Raw genomic sequence first — 19446 nt, 5'->3', positions numbered from 1 at the left:
AAAAAATGTAAAATTTTGAAATTTTCGATTTTTTGAAAACATTTTTATACTTACATATTAGTTATAGGACTTTATTTTTTGCAAAGTTATGCTATAATGTGACTAAATAACATATAATACTCAAGTATATAAACTTCAAAAGCAATCCATGAAAAATAAAAAATTTTGAAATTTTCGATTTTTTGAATTTTTTGAAAAAATTGAATATCTCCCGTTCTAATTAATATTTTTTAAATCTGTAAATTTATAAACCTTCCTTGGGTCAATACCTAATAACCTACCAAGTTGGACTTAAATCGATTCACATGTTTTTGTGTGATTGGGGTACAAAGTTTTTGTGACAGACAAACATACATACATACATACATACATACATACATACATACATTAAATTTTTTAAGAACATTTTTGGAATCTCTGATGTCCATAATAACTAATCATGTTAACATTTTGAAGTTTTAAGCAATGTACAGACAGACATCTGATTTTATTAATAAGGATATGTATTTTAGATCAAAATAAGTCGATATAACCTTCTTTTGAAAAATTAAAAATTGTGAGAAATGCAAAGCGTCCTTATGAGAAGCAAAATTCACAAAAATCGAGCTTGTTCAAAAATCCCTCTACCGATTTTTTTCATTTTGGGCTCAAATTACTCAGAAAATAGAGTAGAATAATTATCTGAAGAGAACCAAGATGGGCCAAAACTTTTAGGTTAAAGTTAGTCTAAGCCCACCGTGGTACGAGATGATCCCCTGGGGCAAGATGATCCTTTTGAATTTTGGAGAGCCTATTATCGTCACCTTTTAGGTAAATACGGTAATACGTTACCAATGACATACATATGAATCAGTCAAAGTGTCTAAACAACAAGCGTCATTAAAAAAATTCTATTGGAAGAAATAAAAAGGCCTTAGCAGTATAACCCTTTAAAGCCCGAATTATTTCCAACGATTCGATTGCAACCACACTTGGTATATAATGGTTTTTGGGGTAGCTGATTACGAATCTGAAGTCAAAATTGCAAAATTCAAAATGGCGGATCCAATATAGCGGACGAAAAAATAAAAAATAATGGGATTTATATGAAACTTGTTACTCGGGGGTTTTTTGGGTCGCTGATTACGAATTTGAAGTCAAAATTGCAAAATTCAAAATGGCGGATCCAATATGGCGGACGAAAAAATAAAAAATAAATAGGATTTACTTGAATATTCTTACCAGCTGACTATCATTTGTTCTTTTTCATTTAGGTCATGCGCTCCAGGGTTGTCAATTGTTTTTATTGATTGGCCAGCTGATTTTCATTTGTTCTTTTTCGTTCGAGTCAAGCGTTTCAGGTTTCCTTTCACAAATGGATTAAATTTCTTACTTTTATTAAACATAATTCGCCCTATTAGATCCACCATTATGATTCTTAACATTTTAACCTCAGAAACCCCAAAAACCCAAAGCATCAAATTTAATGTCAATCCCATTAATTTGTTATTCTTTTGTCTTTCATATTGTATCCGCCATTTTGAATTTTGCAATTTTGACTTCATATTCGTAATCAGCGACCCCAAAAACCCCCGAGTGACAAGTTTCATATAAATCCCATTATTTTTTATTTTTTCGTCCTCCATATTGGATCCGCCATTTTGAATTTTGCAATTTTGACTTCATATTCGTAATCAGCGACCCCAAAAACCCCCGAGTGACAAGTTTCATATAAATCCCATTATTTTTTATTTTCTCGTCCACCATATTGGATCTGCCATTTTGAATTTTGCAATTTTGACTTCATATTCGTAATCAGCGACCCCAAAAACCCCCGAGTAACAAGTTTTAAACGAATCTGATTAATTTTTTTTAATTTTTTCGTCCGTCATAGGAGAAAATGTATCTTGACACTTTTTTTATTTATTATTATTTTATTTATTATTATTTTTTTACTTTTGTTTTTTTTTAATTTACTGCTAGAAGAGTTTTACTAGAGCTAAGAATTTAAAATTTTTAGTAATATGTATTAGTTTCAAAGTTATGATGACTTTAATGCATTTGTGGTACAGCGTATGTACCACTGGGCGTTAAAGGGATAAGCATGTAAAAAGTGCCCCCTCCTGGATTGGGTCCATATTTAGTAAATAATTTTGACTTATTATGAAACTTATTTTCACCAAGTTTCAACTCGAAAAAAAATTTTGTTTTTAAGTTAAACAATTTTTTTGAAAAATTCAAAAAATTTTTTTTCCTTCAAAATGGCTGAACCGATTTTCATAAAAATTTTTTTTGTACAGTAGAATATGAACAGGTGATAAAAAAAATTGTCGACCGAATTCTAACAAAGAAAGTCAGTAAAATAAAATTTTTTTAAATTATAAATTATTTATAAATTATTTATAAATTATTTTTTAAATTATTTGACCTCAGGAGTTAAAAAATGACATTTTAAAAAAATGTCATTCCGTATGTGTGTGTGTGTGTGTGTAAACATTACATTTTCATAAATATCTCAAGATTATGAAGAGCTTTAGAAACGAATTTTTTTTTATTGCAGGTCTCACGTGCGGACATAATATAAGAGTATTTTCAGCCCGATTCATAAACTTTAACTATATTTTTTTGGATTTTTAATGTTTCAGAAAATTCTTTTTTGACAATAACTTAAAAAAATGTTAGGACACCTATAAATGTTTTTCTCTAATTTTGTAGAGTTTTTTTAGACGTATCTTTTGAGCGCCTATTGAACATTTTTTGTCCATATTAACAGGGCCGGATTTATACAGAGGCAAACTAGGCGACTGCCTATGGGCCCCCACTATCTAAAATATTTTTTACAAAAAATGTAAAAAAAAAATTTTCAAAAAAGTATTTTACAAAATAATTTTAAGTGCTTAGAAATTTAACCCTCCATCCGTCGCATGGTGAGAATTTTCCTCACCCAGTTTCTTTTTTTATTTATAACTTTTAAAATACAAAAAATTATAATTTCATATTCTCAGTACCTTTTACGGCACTCTTCTTCTTTACATTAAAACAATTTTGGTGTTGTTTTATATTTTAATTTCTTTGTTATTGAATTTGAAAGCAGCAAATGTCGGGGATTTTTGACGCGAAGTGAGGGAACTTCTCACCATGCGACTGACCGCGTATACTCGATTTCATTTGTCATTAATTTTTTATTTAAATAATTAACAGGAAATAAAAGTTAATTTTACTGCCAATAGGTTGTTTAGAAATTCTAATGAACATTCAAAAAAAAATTTGGCATTTTAGAACAAGTTTGGACTAATTTATGAGGGTGAGAATTTCCCTCACCTGCGACGGATCGCGTTACAAAAAAAGGTGCGACGGATGGAGGGTTAAGTAGCGCGCTTAGTTCATATATAAAATACACTTTACTTAAAATTTTAATCTTGGTACATTTTTGAGAAACCCTTTCCTTACATGGGGCCCTACATATTAACCGGAGATATTAAACTTTTAAAAATAAGAAATTTTTATTAAAAAATGTAGAAGTACACTACCGACCCGTCCACGAGTATCAGGACGATTACACTCTACTCTATGAAAAAACATGCCATCACTTTTTCAATCATATCTCGTAAATAAAAGGAGATACAAAAAAATCTTAAATACGGTTAGAAAGCTGATTAAGTTCTGCGTAAAATAAGGCGTCTTTGAAGTCATCTCGTTAACTATTTTTTGAGTTATAGAGTGAGAGATAATTAAAAAAAATTATCAAATTTTCTCATTTTTGTCTCTTGACTTCAACTTTTTCAAAAATCCAGAAAAATTAAAATAAAATTTTTCTAAAAACACAGAAATCTTCGTTAGAATTTCAGCTTTAAAATAAGCTTTCGAAAATTAAAAAAGATTAATCCGTCTTCGATATATTATTAAAAATGTGAAGCCGTGTTTCGACCAATTGGTGCATTGAAATTCAATTGTGACGACTCGATTCTAGCCTCGCGAGGCTGCAAATGGGAGAAAAAATAGGTACGGATTTATACTGGGGAATAATAAATAATGGTGTTTCACAAGTAATATAAAGAAACTCGAAAGTTCATCGCTCCCCCGCATGAATTTGATCCTGCTTTCCCGAGTCGAACTTTTAGACCTGCTTACCTCCTTAAAACTGAGGGTTTGTAAGGATGTAATAGGATGAAAGCAGAGTTTATTTGCATTGCAAGTTAACTCTGATTACCTCCTGCAAACCCCTGGTTAGCGACAAATGTAGATGGTAAAAGGAGGAAAGCAGGTGTTCCTAGAACCTTATTAAATACTGCTTGACCCTTACTTACAGAATTCTTTCCTCTCGCTTATAGCATATTTGAGATCATTTTTAACTAATTTTTATAATAACTTTAATTATTAATAAATGGCATTATTATTTAATGATTTTTACTTTTTTTAATTTAATCGTGACCAATAGCGAATTCATAAATAATGTTAGTATATATGTGAGGATTAATACATATCCATTTATATATAAAAAAAAAATTTTAATTTAATATTTGTTAATTAAATTATTTAACGGTGTATATAATCATTAAATTGCATACTTACACCTATACAATACAGAAAAATCGGAATAAACGCAAACCTACGAAATAAATAAAATCTAACTCACGCGAGACTTGAACCTACGACCTACGAACTACGGACTACGAAACTAACGCCCTAACCACTATGCTACGGAACCTAACTGAACACAGACGCTCTATTTTCAGTGACTTGTTGAGTGATTTAATAAAGCATTAATTGACACTAATACACTACAGCAAATAAATAAATTGTTTAATAATAATAACCTTTAAACATTCATAAATTAATATTTTTATTATTTAGAAAAAATGTCAAAACATTTCAGTTAAAAATAATATTTATAAATTAATAATAAAAAAGTACATGTTTCGGTAACCTATTCGCAGTTTGAAGTTAATTGTTGTTTACATTTTGGTTTCTTAATCTTTTTTTAATTTTTCTTTTCAAATATTTTCAATTTTAAAATTAATGTATTGAAAATCTTCCAATTGTTGCAAAGAATTTTATGAAAAAATTTGATAATAATAGAATATTCCTTCAAAGAATTTCTTTATTTAGAAAAATAACTAAATTCTCGCAAAGAATTTTATTGATATTTTTAAAAATCCTAATTAAATTTTTTTGAAAAATTTCTTTGAATTTTTTTTTAAACTAATGGAGATTCTTTAATAATTTTAATTAAAAATTTCGAAAGCAATTGAATTTTATGAAGAAGAATTTTATTAAAATTGTATTGAAAATAAGTGATTTCTTAGGGAGCGTTCATAAACTACGTAGCATGCTAAGGGGGAGGGGCGGGTTCGGCAAAAGTCTACGCTAGTCTACGTGGGGGAAGGGGGGGAGATCGACTCTTACTACGTAGTTAATACATATAAGCTAAAATTAATTTTGCGTCTTTTGAAATTGCGCGGGACCGAATTGTCACGTGGTATACCAAGTCGGCGCAAACTCACTACCCGTTGCCATTGTTAAATGTTGCTATATGCCAAGAATAATATATTTTATTCAGAATATTTGACATTGTTTTTAATTTAATTTTTAATTGTTTTTAATGCGAATATGTGCCTGTCCACGACAAAACACGGCTTAGGTCAAAAAATCAATTTTGAGTTTTTTATGGTAATCGACAGATTTTATGTTGCTTTTTCAAATGCAAAAGTCAAAAGTTAAAAATATCAATTACTTTCGATATATCGTTTTAAAGATGGGTATGTCAAGCGTAGTTAACTTCAATCGTATTCAATCGTAACGGGGCGAGGCAGCCAATTGCTTCTTATTTCTGCATAATTTTTTCAAATCGTGCGGTATTGATAATTTAGACTGCTTATGGTAGTTTACTTTATAGTTGCTGACAGATGGGCATTATTGCTGCAGCAGTTTAGCAATGACAGTATCATTTATGAAAACAGACTTTTTGGATGTAACTTTTCTAAGAGTTATTTTGGTGATTTTAGTTAATAGAGTTACACGAATAAAATACTTGTAAAGTGATTTTTAATGCAGAATTTAGTGCTGAAGACGATGGTGTTAATGAAATTACGATATTTTTAATATTACGGGTTTTGTGGATGTTTTCTTAAAAAAGTACTCGCGGGGTTAGGCAGCCAACACTAAATTTTTCGTCTTTTTGTGGTGATTTTATTGGTTCTTCTAAATGTTTTCTCTTTTTTCCTACTCCAATACATTTTAAACTTAACATTGAATTTTATAAACCATTTTTTAAGAATAACAGATTTATATTTCCTTAAAATGTTCAATTGAATTTAATTAATGTTATTATTATAATATTATTGAAATGTAAATTTTTGAAGTGTACTAACAAAATAAAAGTAAGTTAAAAACAACTACCTTGTTATATTTCACTAAATAATTTTAACTTTAAGTTATGTTTTTTAACTATTAAAATAGTTGGTCGCCTCACCCCACGTTTTTCAAATATGCCAAAATGTGGTCCTTTGGGAAAAGGGTTGTAGAAATTTTTAAGTGCAACCTACGTCAAAATGTTCTATGGCGATTTTTTAGCCAAAAAGACAAGCTTTTTAACGTGTCATTAGAATTGAAAAAACCTATTCAAATAATTGCCTCGCAAACCAAAATGTGCCGTCTTGGATGCCTCGCCCCCAGAGATGTTAACTATTTCAAATAAATCTATTTCAAATGCAAAATAGAAAATGCAAAATGCCTATTTTCTTTTTACATTTTAAATGCATTTGCCGAAAACCATTTTGCATTTTGATTTGAAATGGTTTTTTTCATTATTTTGTATTTGAAAATGCAAAATATAAGAAAATTTTTTTTATATTGTAGCAATTTTTTCTTTTAAGGAGATTCTTCGGCTAATTCATTTTCTTTTAAATTTTACCAAACTTTATGGGATAATATTCATTTTTACATACTAAAAACGGAAATTTTTAGGATCAAAGTTTCAATATTTACATAGGATTTCACATCAAGCATTTGCAAATAAGATATTTTATTTAATTGCTGACAAAGTTTTCTTACAATTTTTTCAAAAAAGTAGTTTATTGTATAAAGTCAAATTAATAGAATAATATATAAAACAGTTTCATAAGGGATACAATATTATTTCATGGAAAAGTCAAAAAGTTACGTAAAAATAAAGTTCATTTAAAAAAAAGCATTTTATTTTGTAAAACCATTTTGAAAATGCGTATTTTCTATTTTGCATTTGAAATAACTTTTTGAAAACTATTTTATATTTTATATTTGAAATACTTTTTGTGATACCATTTAGTATTTAGCATTTTAAATAGGTTTTGAGACCCATTTTTAACATCTCTGCTCGCCCCGTTCTCCACTACTTCAATCGCTTGCCCGGTAAAATTCACGTTTGGGAGCTAAGCCGCGTTTTCTCGTGGACAGTCACATGTTAAATATGCAGTTTGAAAAAAACTACGTAACACACGGGGGGAGGGGGGCTTCAGCAAAAGTCTACGTTAGTCTACGCAGGGGGAGGGGGGGGGGTAAAAAATGACAAAAATAGGTCTACGTAGTTTATGAACGCTCCCTTGCGAAGAATTTATTAAAATTTTAAGAAATAATTAAATTGTTTATGAAGAATTTTATAGAAATATTTAAAAATCATAAAATTTTTTCGAAAAATTCAATTAAAGTTGTTTCGAAAATAATTGAATTTCTTTAAAGAATTTTATTAAAATTAAGTATATTCAAAATAATTGAATTCATCATAAGAATTTTAATTACTTTTCGAAAATAATAGAATTATTTCAATTCTTTTGACGAATATATTCAAAAATTGTATTGAGCTAGTAATTTAATTCTTATATAGAATTTTTTTTTAATATTTTGAGAATAATTAAATTGTTTTTCAAAAATTTTAAATTCTTGTTGAAACTAAATTTTATGGGAATTATTGAAAATAATTAAATTCTTTCGTTTAATTTTATTTTAATTGGGTTAATAATTATTTAATTCTTGCAAAGAGTTTTAGTATTTATAAAAATAGTTGAATTATTTCGAAGAATTTATTAAAGTTTAAGAAAATAATTGCAATTTATGAAAATATTTTAAAATATTTGAATTCATCTAAGGAATTCAATTAAAATTGTTTTGAAAATAATTGAATTCCTGCAAAGAATTTTACTATTTATAAAAATAATTGAATTTTTTCGAAGGATTTATTAAAATTTTAGAAAATAATTGAATTCTTTCGTGAAATTTTCAAAATAAAAAATTTTGTAATTTGCAAAACAATAATAAGTTGAATATCTTGTACCGCGCGTAACATTTCCTATTGCGTAAGAATGTGGTAGAAGCAATACATGGTTTAAGGTTCAATTAGGACTTAAAAAGGAGTTGTCAGAGTTAAATAGAACTTACGCAGGAAGAAAAAAATACCGAGGGTTTGTTAGGTTCAGGTTAGGGTTAAATTATACTTACCAGGAGGTAAGCAGGTCTAAAAGTTCGACTCGATTCTCACTCATTCGCTGCCGCGCGAAGCCAGAGTCGATTCGTCACAGTTGAATTTCAATACACCAATTGGTCGAAACACGGCTTCACATTTTTAATAATATATCGAAGACGGATTAATCTTTTTTAATTTTCGAAAGCTTATTTTAAAGCTGAAAACGTAGGAAACCACATGGAATCCTACGTGGTATTCCACATGGTTTCCTTAGTAATGATAAAAATTACTGTCGCTCCTATACTTTCACCGCTAGGTGGCGAAAGTGACTTCTCTCGCTGTTGAGACGATTCTGGAAGTATATAAAAGCTGAGAACCTGTAGCAGAGAGGACGTGTTTCAAATGATCGTTTTTTTACTTTTTTGATGACTTGTAACACTAATACTATTTATTATTTAATTTTTTATTAAATAATTTTTAATCCTTTGAAAATTTCTTCATTGGATCTTTAATAAAATACTTTGTGATGTCTCATTAAATCCTAGGTGAAATCTTGCATGAAATCCTATGTCAATTCCCATATAAAATCCTATGTGAAATCCCTTGTAAAATTCAAGTGGATTCCCATGTAGGGATATTCAATAAGGCGGATAATGTTTTTCACATGGGATTTGGTTTAGGATTTGACATGGGAAAATCATTATAAATAAATGATACTGTTCTTCACTTGGGGATTGACTTGGGAAAATAATTATAAATAAATGATACTGTTTTTCACATGGGATTCGGTTTAGGATTTGACTGGGAAAAACATGTGGGATTTGATATGGTTTTATGCATAGATGAACTGTTCAAATTCCCCATGTCTATTCCTAACTAAAATCCTGTCTCAATTTCCCATATGGTTTGACATGGGAAACCACATGGTAAACCACGTGGTTTCCTTCATGGAAGTAGGGTTTTACATGGTTTTTGACATAGAATCCCATGTGGTTTCCCATGTGGTTTCCCATATGGGGGTTTTCAATAGGGTCGTGGACGGTTGTGTAACTTTAAAATTATCGTCACCAACTTATAGAGCATTAAAAAACGCTTCGAGTGACATAGTTTTTAATCTAATTCGATAATAAATTTCGAAATTATTGGTATTTTAAAAACCATAAATTGTGGAAAATGACATTTTCTCAACTTTTTTGTTGGAAAATTTTTGTTTAACTTTAAAACTATTATAACTATTTTGTAGGTTATTTAAAAATACATTGATTGACCCAAGAATCAATTACTTTTACCATATTTATAAAAAGTTATTCACATACAGTCCACTCTCGATAAGACAAATTCGAAGGGAGACCGAGAAAACTTTGAGTTATTGAAATGTTTGAGTTATCAAATGTTGATTATGCTTATAGGGAATGATCTGAACCCAAGAATTACTTTGACTTATCGAAAAATTTGAGTTATCGCGCTTTGCCTTATCGAGAGTAGACTGTATTTCTATTATTATTATTATTATTATTATTATTATTATTATTATTATTATTATTATTATTATTATTATTATTATTATTATTATTATTATTATTATTATTATTATTATTATTATTATTATTATTATTATTATTATTATTATTATTATTATTATTATTATTATTATTATTATTATTATTATTATTATTATTATTATTATTATTATTATTATTATTATTATTATTATTATTATTATTATTATTATTATTATTATTATTATTATTATTATTATTATTATTATTATTATTATTATTATTATTATTATTATTATTATTATTATTATTATTATTATTATTATTATTATTATTATTATTATTATTATTATTATTATTATTATTATTATTATTATTATTATTATTATTATTATTATTATTAGTATTATTATTATTATTATTATATTATTATTATTATTATTATTATTATTATTATTATATATTATTATTATTATATTATTATTATTATTATTATTATTATTATTATTATTAATTATTATTATTATTATTATTATTATTATTATTATTATATTATTATTATTTTTTTTTTTTTTTTTTTTGCTTAGGGAATTTTGGGAAATCTGTTTACAGATACCTTGGATTCCGCACTCCAAGGTTATGTGGGGTTGGTAAAATAAAAAAAAGGGAATTTAAAAAAAAGGATAAATAAATAAATGTTATAATAAATTTAATAAACTGGCGACCTACTACCAGCCCGACCCACTAAAACCCGTAACCCTTCTTTTGGAGCCCTTTACCCTCCCTCGGAACTGTCGTAAGACTTTAGCCTTCGAGGGAGGCGCTCCAACTCTATCGCTGCTGCGACTTTGTTCTGTGTCTGCGGTTCTCCTGCGTCAATAGTTAAAAAATTTAAAACTATTTCAATATAAAAGCGGAATTAACAGCACAACAACAATAAAAAACAAAAATTTTAAGAAGTTTAAAAAGTCAAAAGATAAAATTATAAACGGATATATAAAAAAAAAAATAAAAATAAACGCGTATAAAATATTGAAAACATAAAATTGTACAAAGATGAATAAAAAAAAACAAAACAAATTAAAAAAAATGTATAGGGACAAATAAATCACAAAATAAATTAATAAAAAACAAACAAACAAATTAAAAGCTGTTTAAATTACGCTTTTTGGCGGCCGTCGAGATCCTTCCTCGACATAACCGAGATTATGAAGTTCTCGACTTGCCGCCAATTCTCTTCCGACTGGGTCATCAGCGATACCATATTCTCCGGTGTAACTTGACTGTTTACACCTTCGAACATGGCCCGCCTCTCCAAGTCCCATTTTTTGCATGAGAAGAGGGTGTGCTCCGCGTTGTCCTCAGGGAACTGGCAATATGCACACACCTCGTTCTCGCGTAATTTAAAGCGACACAGGTACGAGTTAAAACACCCGTGACCTGTGAGCGCCTGAGTCAAATAATAGGAAACCTGACCGTGTTTCCTATTTATCCAGGTGGCGAGTGCCGGGATAAGGCGATAGGTCCATCGACCTTTTCCCTCACCATCCCATCTTTCCTGCCATCTTTCTATGAGCCTGTGCCTCGCTTCTTTGCGGATCAGGCCCTTGCTTGGTCTTAATTCCTGATCCCAGGAACTGCTTTCTTTAGAAAAGAGAAACATTTCTTCCCTTTCCCTCGCCAAGAGATCTGCTGGCGGGACACTTGCAAGGACCTGCACAGCACTCGTAGATACCGTCTTATATGCTGAGATGATACGCGTTGTTATCGATCTCTGCGCCGACAGTATCTTTTCACAGATGGTAACACATCTTTTACTCCTCAGGGATGGGGCCCACGCTGGTGCTGCATAGAGCATTTTAGCGTGGGCGACACTCGCCACCAGTCTTCTTTTTTGTTCACGGGGTCCGCCAACATTTGGCATTAACCGTGAAAGATTAGCCGCACACTCGATCGCCTTATTCGACGCCGTAGCCATGTGGTGGTGGAAGTTTAACCTTCCATCCAACTCCACACCAAGGTATTTAATTTGTTTACTCCACTTGACCTCGAATCCGTCTATCACGATTCGTGGGAGCTCATAACCACGTCTGTCTGTGACTAGCAGTGCCTCGGTCTTTTCCAGGGCCATTTCAAGACCTCTGGTATCCAGCCAGCTTTTTGCTAGTCGCAGACATTCGTTCACCAATGTCCCAAGAGCCTCCTCACTCTCGGCAGTGCACACGAACAACGCGTCGTCCGCAAAGCCGATGATCATCGCACCTTCGGGCAAATCCATTCGCAGAAAATCATCGTAAGATACATTCCATACAAATGGACCCACCCTCGAGCCTTGAGGAGCCCCACGCTGCATCTCTTCCCTGAGAGTGCAGGTGTCTCCCTCATATATAACCCACCTGTCGCTAAGATAATTATCCATTATCCGCAACAAGTAGGGCGGCATGTTTTTCTTTTCCATCGACTCGATGAGATCTTTCCATCTTGCGGAATTAAACGCGTTGCGTATGTCAATTGCTACCAACGCGCAGAAGCTCTTCTTTTTCCCAGGTCCCAATTTGTTTTTTCCTGCTTTGGCTATGTCCACAACTGCCTGGATGGCATCAACTGTGGACTTGCCTTTACGGAAACCAAATTGGTAATCGGATAGACGATTCTCTTCGGTCAAGTGGCCCTGCATTCTCTGGAGAACCATATCCTCTAGAAGTTTACCCATCGTATCTAGCAGGCATATAGGCCTGTACGATGAAACCTTATCTAGAGGTTTTTCACCTTTCCTTAGGAGGACTAACCTCTGTCGCTTCCAGTCGCGGAAGAACTCTCCTCTCTCAAGGCAAAGATTGAAGCATCGAAGCAGAATCTGGGGTGAAGTGTCGATTACCAACTTTAGGATCTCGTTACTTATCCCATCGATTCCAGGCGCCTTGCCTGTTTTCAATCTTTTGCCTGCTTTTTGCAGTTCACTAAGTGTGAAGAGTTCTTCCTCTTTGACTTTGCAATAACTCCAGTCCCTTCTAAGGTATGGCTCTGCAGGAGGAAACAAAGAATTTATTATCTTTCTGACCCAATCGGGATTGTCCAGGCCGGGGGTCTTTTGCCTCGTCACTAATTTCTTAGTAACGAGTTTAAAAGCCAGACCCCATGGGTCCTTATCGACTTCCTCGATTAGGTCCTTCCAGCTACGGCGTCGCGACTTGCGGATCTCTTTCTTGAGGTTCTTTTTCGCCTCTTTAAAAGCCTCTTTCAGCAAGGGATCTCCCTTAGAACGGGTATATGTCCTTCTTGCTTTGAGGCATTCCTTTCTCAAGGAGGACAGTTTTTCTGACCACCAGTGCAAGGATTTTTTCCTTGGAAAGGCGCCTTTGCGACGTGGCATCGACGCATTGCAAGCGGTGACGATTATATTTCGCACCGCTCGCACCTCTCCATTTAGACTTTTCGGCCTCCTCACCCAACCAGAATCCTCAATTAAGATAGATTCTTTTAGGGACCGGCTGAACTTCTCCTTGTCGAGTTTCTTAATGTTCCACGAGAAGGTTTTGCGACTAGGAGCTTCCTGTCTCTTTCCTCCTCGTGTGTCTCCCATTGAGACTGAGAACTCAATGTACTGGTGGTCACTTGCTGTATATTCCTCAGAGACCCGCCAGTCGCTTATGCGGCTAAATATATTAGACGATGCTATCGTTAGATCTATTATCGATCCGATCGCACCTCGTCTAAACGTCCATGTTTTTCCCCGGTTTACAACTAATAAATCGTTCTTGGAGATCATTTCTCCAATCAGAATTCCTCTCTTGTCGAGCCTCGTCTCACCCCACTCTGGCGACTTTGCATTAAAATCGCCAGTGATGATGACATCCAGCTTGGATTCTATGAGGCTTGATTCTAGGTCTTCTATATTGGCTTCGAAGGTGGTCAGCGGGTCGTTGGGTGAGAAGTAGCAGCTATACATACGTATGTTAGCCACCTCTATCCACACAAACCCGCTGCTTGTCTCCAAGAACTTGTCAACCCGCAATTCTGGGTTGCACAGCTTGATGGCGGCTCTCTTCGCCTTATCCTGATACCAAGGTGCGAGGTCGCTTCCTTGATACTGCTCACTGCAGAACAGGATATCCACCTCATTTTCCCTAGCTGTTTGCATCAGGAGCACCTGTGCATCCTTACTTGTATGCAGGTTGACTTGAAGGAGCTTTAAGGATTTGCCCTTTTAAGTTTCTCCAGTTCCTCCTTGTAAACCGGGCAGGAAATTCTTCCAGGGATATGGTTGACTTCCGTTTTTCCCAAATCTGTACACGTTATGCACTTTGGCTTGTCATTAGTACACTTTTTGGAGAAGTGTCCCGCTTCGCCGCATCTCCGACAGTTTTTTGTTCTGTCGGGGCCCTTGCAAATTCGGGTCACGTGTCCATAGGCTAGGCACTTTTGACATCTTGTCACTTCTAAGTGCGTTCGGATGGATGCATTTATCCAGCCAATACGCACTTTGCCCAGCTTAAGCAGACTCTCGCTGTCCGTTTCATTCAAGCGTACTAGTGCCACTTTCGTACCACCAAAACGTGTCAGAAGTCGGCAAGTCACCTCTAATTCGGGCTTTTGCAACTTCTGCTTTAAGACGGTTAAAACGTCCTCCTCTAAAGTTGTTTCGACAAGATCCCGAATTTCGAGGGTCTTTTTACTGACAAGAGCCGTAACCTCGGCCTTGTCCAGAAGAACGGAGGTAAGATTCTGAGCGAACTTTGAAGTTTCACCCCCCTTTTTCACAACAACAAGAACCTCTTTTTTAAGAGTTCTCCTAATTTTCACAATCTCTGTTCCAGTTTCCTCTGGCTTTACCGAAGTTGTTGCCAGTTTTATGAGATCATGGTAGGTCTCTGGATTCCGGGCCACAATTTTTATTGCCTCCGTTGTTCTAATTTTGGGGGGGCGCTTCTGAAGTCGCTCCCTCTCCTCCGCTTTCTTCAAGGCCTTTTTCTTACGGGCCTCCCGTTTCCTATTGGAGACAGTTTCAAAGTCTTTTTCGTTTTCAGGCTTATTTGCCACAGTTGCCTCCGAATAAGAAGCAACCCTGGCCGAAGCAGCCTTACTCACCTCCGTCTCCATAACAGTAGGGTTTGCCTTGGTCTCCTTGCTCTTAACCCTCTTACCCTTGGGAGTGGTCACAGAAGAATCAGTCTCCGGACCTTCAAACTCTCTAGGGCGCTTCCTTGATTATTATTATTATTATTATTATTATTATTATTATTATTATTATTATTATTATTATTATTATCTCTATGAGGAATCAAAGTATTCATGAAATGAGCACCAAAATTATTTTAAAAATATACAACTTGGCAGCGGTTTTTTTTTCTTTTAGTACTCTTTGAAATAAGCTACCTTAATTTTCTTTCAATTTTTTTATAAAGCTGTTCAAGTGATACAAATTTTTGAAAAATGACGTTTTTTACGTAAATTTTTTTTAAGGAAGTTCTATCGCTTGACGCAGCTAGTCAAAACAGTGAGAAATATTTAATGATTTAACTCACTTGGTAACGTAAAACGTTTGGCAACGCCGAATTATTTCTAACCTGTGATGAAAATTATCATTTAAATTTAATGTGTATAGTGCATGCAACGTTGCCAAACGTTATAAGTGTTGTTTATATTATCAGATGAAATGTAAATTTTGTTTACAAATTGATTAATTGTAAATCTCACAGCTATTAACGCAATTGTTTTAACAGATATGTAATTATTGCACATCGGTTTAGTATTTAAAAAATTTAGATCAATATCTGTTTATTTAATACTTTGCAGTATGTAAATATATATGACAAACTACTCAATTCCCATAAGACTCAATGTTAAATGTTGAAAATCAAAAATGTTTATAACTTTTTTCATAGGTACTTAGAGGTCTCAAAAATTTAACTACGCCTTTATATTAACTTTATCTAGCTGCACATCAAGTTTTATCCAAATCTGTTCATTAAATAAATTATTGATAGAACCTCCTTAAATGCTTATAACTCGGTCAAAAATTAATCAAATTGGACGTCTTTATAACACATGACCACAAAATTTTTTTTAAAGGAAGTATTGACCGGACCATGTTTTTATATGTTTTTTGGGTCGCTTAATTCGAATCCGAACGCAGTTTTGCGCCATCACGTCAAATTCTTCAAAATGGCGGATCCAATATGGCTGTCGAATTTTTTAAAAATGTTTCAGATTTACTTGAAACCTGTTACTCGGGGGATTTTGGGATCGCTGAATACGAATTTCACTTTAGTTTTTCAAAATTCAAAATGGCGGATCCAATATGGCTGACGTATTTTTAAAAAATTTATCAGATTTATTCGAAACTTGTTACTTGGGAGTTTTTGGGGTCGCTGTAACAAGTTTCAGGCAAATTAGGTGAATTTTAAAAAAATCGACGCCATATTGGATCCGCCATCTTAAATTTTGAATATTTACGAGTTTCTTTGATTGTTTAACATTATATAATATTTTTTCAGTGTTTTAAAGTTGTTTTTTAATATAATCTTCTACTTTTCAAAATTTTTTGTAAGAAACTAGCACTAAATTAACAATTTTTAAGCCTTGTCCAATTGTGGGCAAACGATTGGATGTATTTATTTTGAAATTTTTAATTTTTATATATACAGTGAAAACGGTAGGCCTAACTTGCCATTTGACCAAATCACAATTTTACAAAGAAAGAGGCTTAAGTTTGGAGAGACTCAGTCTGAAAACACATTTGCTGTGAAAAATTTGTGCGATTTTGTCAAATGGCAAGTTAGGCATTTGGCCACCACTGCGAATATAAAAATTAAAAATTTTAAAATAAATAGATCCCATCGATTGCGCACAATCGGACAAGGGTTAAAAAACCGCTGCCAAGTTCTACATTTTTATAATTTTGGTGCTCATTTCATAAACACTTTGCTTCCTTATAGAAATAATAATAATTGAAATATAAGAATTAATTTTTATAAAAGAGTTAAAAATCATTAAATCTTGGTCCAAAAAATATTTTTTTATATATTCTATAAGATGGTTATAATAGTTCAATAATTACACATAAGTTAATAAACAAGAATGTTCAAGAAATGATATTTTCCACGATTTTTGATTTTTCAAATAAGAATTATTTGATCATTTTTGACCGAATCAGGTTTGAAAATAGGTCAATCAAAGCCTTTTTTAATGGTCTATAAGTTGGTAATGATACTTTTATATTTTTCAAAAAAAGCTAATATAAACGAAAAATGTTCAATGAAGGCTCAAAAGTTGCGTCTGAAAAACTCTACAAAACTAAAGAAAAACATTTATAGGTGTCCTAACATTTTTTTAAGTTATGGCCAAAAAACGTTTTTTTACAAAATGAAAAAAAATATAGTTAAACTTTATGAATTGGGCTGAAAATACTCTCATTTTATGTCCTCCAGGGAGACCTACAATTTAAAAAACAATTAAGGCCTTTAGCTCTTTCTCGTTCTGAGATATTGAGGCAAATGTAATGTATACACATACACACACACATCGGGACATTTTTTTAAAATCTGGTTTTTGAACTTCTGAGATAAAATTACATCAAAATTTTTTTTTTTTTATTTATAACATTTATACGGGCAATGTCCATTCGTGCATAAAGTACTAAAAGATTAGGTATAATGAAAAAAAGTTTATAAATATGTCAAAAAATCACAATCGAAAATTTTGCTAATACAATCCTTCCTCTATGAGGAAGCAATATTGTTAATTTAGTGCTAGTTTCTTACAAAAATTCTTGAAAAAAATTGATCGATACATATATTGTTAAAAATAAAATTTTTTAAAATATTTTTATTTAAAACTACGTGTGAAAACAAAACTTTTCATTATAAAGAAGTCCAATTTCATCAATTTTTGACCGAGTTATAAACCTTTAAAAAAAATTTACGTAAAAAACGTCATTTTTCAAAAATCTATATCTCCTGAACAGCTTTATGAAAAAATTTGAAAAAATCAAGGTAGCTCATTTCGAAAAGTACTAAAAGAAAAAAAATGTTTAAAAAAAATTTGAGATGCAAAAGCAAAATGGTTTCCGACTTGGCGTGGAATGCCCCATATACTGACTGTGTTTGAAATATAATGTCTACTTATAAGTCTTATTTTTAATAAGTTTTGGAACTATAAAAAAAAACTTATTTAGCAATAATATTCTGCCAATAATGTAATAATTGTTGTAACAAATATTTTAAATTTGACTTACTACGTTTATAAGAAGATTTTATTTTGTTTACACTTGCCTTTGTGACTTGCTAAGAATATGTAACGATTATTTTTTTTTCTGAAACCCAAACTTTAAACTGAATTGAGAATGCCGCTCAGAGCGACACTTTTCTTTGCAATAAATAATTATATGTTGGGACAAAGGTATATGAACTTCTGATGAGACAGCTTATTTTCTGATCTGTTTACTTATCTGCATCTTTTGACCGCGTGATTCTGTCATGTTGATTTTTTATTTTCTTGTTGCTGAGATAATTATATTGTATAACAGTCTAATTGTTTAACATAAATGTGATATAGTAAAACTTCATAAATAATCATTAAATTTAGATTTGATAAATGAAAGTACTGCGTGAAAATTGCCTGAACATTTATTTAGTTAGAACATTTATATCTTCACACAATTTTTACTATATCGCATTTATATATATATATATATAAATGGGGCATTCCTCGACAAATCGAAAATCATTTTGCTTTTGCATCTCAAATTTTTTTCAAATATTGTTTTTCGTTTAGTATTTGTTGAAATAAGCTCCTACGATTTTTTTCAAATCTTTTTATAAAGCGCTTCCAAATGAAAAATCGATAACTGGCGCGCCCATGTGGAAGGATTTCCGGGAAGTTTCCGTATGTGATTTCTGGAATTTTTTCGGAAATATTTACTTTAAAAAAAAGTATAAACAATTAATTTTTATTAAAAATAGTATATTGAGCAACAAGGGTATAAAGGCAGATATTTTTTATTCCTAATGCACAAAAGTGGCGATTTTAGATAGCAGACGACAGGAAGTAAAAGTCATTCACTTGTTCGACTTATATGAAAATGGCGTCCGTTTTCTCCCATTGGCAAAAATAACGCATGGGATCAGCTGTTATGTTTGCCTCTTGGGAGAAAATGGACGCCATTTTCATATAGTCGAACAAATGAGTGACTTTACTCCCTGTCGTCAGCTATCTAAAAGCGCCATTTTTGTGCATGTGGGATAAAAAAATAATTATTATAATTATTTTTTTCAGTAAAATTAATTTTCTCACAAAGTAATTTTAATTCTTTCCTGTCAATACTGTGCCAACATTGGGTCAGTACTGGAATTCCCTTACTGGCACTACGGCATTTGCGCTATGCTGTTGCAATTCCGGCACGCCAAACAACATATATTGGCGAGACGAAACGATCATTATTTACTCGCATAAATGAACACAAAAAAGTGAATGACAACTCTGTAGTTTATCGACACCGAACCAATTTTAATCACGATTTTGACTGGGAAA

The 19446-nt window shown here is 32.0% G+C and overlaps 1 protein-coding gene across 2 annotated transcripts in view; it reads right to left on the bottom strand.

Moving 5' to 3' along the window:
• The window catches only part of LOC122503090, a 64724-nt gene extending 46396 nt beyond the window's left edge, over positions 1-18328 (bottom strand). Inside the window, exon 1 of one of the 2 annotated variants that reach the window (XM_043613516.1) lies at positions 18152-18328. The gene's annotated coding sequence lies outside the window, so the exon portion shown is untranslated. The remainder of the gene's footprint in view (positions 1-18151) is intronic. The other variant, XM_043613515.1, reaches the window with a different exon arrangement.
• Positions 18329-19446: the final 1118 nt, after the last annotated feature.

Source organism: Leptopilina heterotoma, unplaced genomic scaffold (genome assembly GCF_015476425.1).
Source record: "Leptopilina heterotoma isolate Lh14 unplaced genomic scaffold, ASM1547642v1 Lhet_243, whole genome shotgun sequence".
NCBI lineage: Eukaryota > Metazoa > Arthropoda > Insecta > Hymenoptera > Figitidae > Leptopilina > Leptopilina heterotoma.
This window is presented reverse-complemented; position numbering and strand designations above follow the sequence as displayed.